Source organism: Fukomys damarensis, unplaced genomic scaffold (assembly GCF_012274545.1).
Source record: "Fukomys damarensis isolate Sample0158 unplaced genomic scaffold, DMR_v1.0_HiC HiC_scaffold_12, whole genome shotgun sequence".
Lineage (NCBI taxonomy): Eukaryota > Metazoa > Chordata > Mammalia > Rodentia > Bathyergidae > Fukomys > Fukomys damarensis.
Genome location: NW_022900924.1, coordinates 4869996 through 4871985, shown reverse-complemented (window position 1 = coordinate 4871985; position 1990 = coordinate 4869996). Strand labels below are relative to the sequence as shown.

General features: G+C 44.1%; 1 protein-coding gene and 1 pseudogene across 1 annotated transcript in view; both read right to left on the bottom strand.

The window, feature by feature from the left end:
• LOC104848296 overlaps positions 1-1963 on the bottom strand; it is a 3307-nt pseudogene extending 1344 nt beyond the window's left edge.
• The window catches only part of Rnf185 (ring finger protein 185), a 65578-nt gene that overhangs the window by 49464 nt on the left and 14124 nt on the right, over positions 1-1990 (bottom strand). The gene's annotated exons all lie outside the window — the stretch shown is intronic.

Below are 1990 nucleotides of genomic sequence, written 5' to 3'. Positions count from 1 at the left end.
TGGTTCTGCCATCTGCCTCACAAGCGCAAGGTCCTGAGTTTGATCCCTGGTACCAAAAAAAAAAAAAAAAAAAAATCTAAGAGGGCTGGGATTCAGCTCAATGGTTCCACCACCTGCCTTGCAAGCACAAGGTCCCAAGTTTGATCCCCGTACCAAAAACAAACAAGTAAACTAACAGTTCAAGGTAAGCCTATCAATTGCATTATAGACATTCAAAATCTACCTTACAGTTTACATTTCAATGATAAAAACATTAGGCTTTTAAATTTAAAATTTAAAATTTCTATAAGCAAAAGACAAGTTCTATTAACATCTTTCATTCAGTTTTTAATCGTATCAGTGAGAATCAACTTTTCACATTTTCCCCACATGACAATGTTTCCACATCAGAAGGTAGTCATTGCCAGGTGTGGTGGAGCACACCTCTAATCCCAGCAGTTGGGAGGCTGAGGTAGGAGGATCACCATGAGTTCCAGGCTAGACTTGGCTACATAGTGAGTTCAAGAACAGCCTGAAGTACATAGTGAGACCTTGCCTAAAAAAGAAGGAGGAAGAGGAATAGGAAGAGGAAGAGCAGGAGGAAGAAGAGGAGGGGGGAGGGGAAGGGGGAGGTAGTCATGACTTTCAAAGAACAAATAATTTGGGGTTTTCCTGCCTCCAAAATGTTTATCAAATCCTATACTTCTCACAGGCTTTTGAAACATGCAGAAAATAAGAAATATTCCAATGAATGAAACATACCAAATGCCAGTAATGAGACATATTCCTTTGGGGAAATGGCTGTTTAAAACAAAAATTCAGCCTGTATGTGCAAAATAAGCAAGAAAATTCAGTCCTCCTCCCCTCCCCTGCCCCTCTGCCTTCTTCTGGGGGACTTAGCTCAGTAGCACCACACCCGCTTCACAAGCGCAAGATCCTGAGTTCGATCCCCAGTACCAGGAAAAAAAAAATCTGTTACTCCTAAAATATCGTTCCACAAAAATTGGAAGAACTGAGAGGCCGGGGGTGGGAGCACATACCATTAACCCCAAAAGAAGTAAAACTGTACAAACTTAAGCCGTTTACAACAGACATCAAAGGATGGCTGAAGAAATTCACCATTCTGCAGGAGCGGGGATTATACGCTTGGTGAAGACCAGTGAAGACCAATTCATTGTCTCGGAGCCATCTCTCTTTCTACTCCAAACCTCAGCTTGTGCTCTCACACCACCTCCCACCCAGCCCACCTCGAGGGCTCCAAGTCGCCACAGGTGTTATCTTCCTGGTCCTGGTCCTTGGCAGCACAAGTCCTCTCTTCCACATTCAGACTGACTTCGCCTGTGAACATGATGGGCCTGTTGCCACGGACCTTCTGCACAGGTTCAGAATCATCAGAGAGGGCTTCCCCACCACCATTTATGCTCAGCACTCCACATTTCCTTCGTTTTGAAAGGAATCTTTAAGTTCTGATTTGTCCACCTCATGAGACGAGAGCTGGCGGTTGTCAGGTTGTCTCACAATTCTTCAAGCTTCAACCTCACCTTGCTCCCCAACCTCATGGATTGGTCTGGTTCCTCAGGGGAGGAAATAATATTCCTGTTCTCCCACTCTTTGACCTCTCTGGGGGTGGAATCAGAGATTCAGGCTCAAACTCTGGCCAAGGCTGTGATGCTGGTATTTTAATAACGAAAGGAGGTATCCCGGTAACGGGAACAGATCCACTAGGAGGAAGATTCTTACTGAGAAAACATCCTCAAGTCTTCCCGTACTGTCTACATGTAGGTGTTGGGAAACTCTTCTGAGCATCCTCAGAAGCAGTTTCTCCTAATTCAGGCACAGACTTTTCCTCCTGGATTTCAGATGCAGGTTCTTGCTGTGGTTCTGGTTCTGGATCCGGCTCTGGTTCAGCAATGGATTCCTCTAAACGTTCTTCAAGGTCATTGCTGACAGTGTGATCACAGAAAGTTTCAAAATCATCAGGTACCAAAAAAAAAAAAAAAAAAAAAAAAAA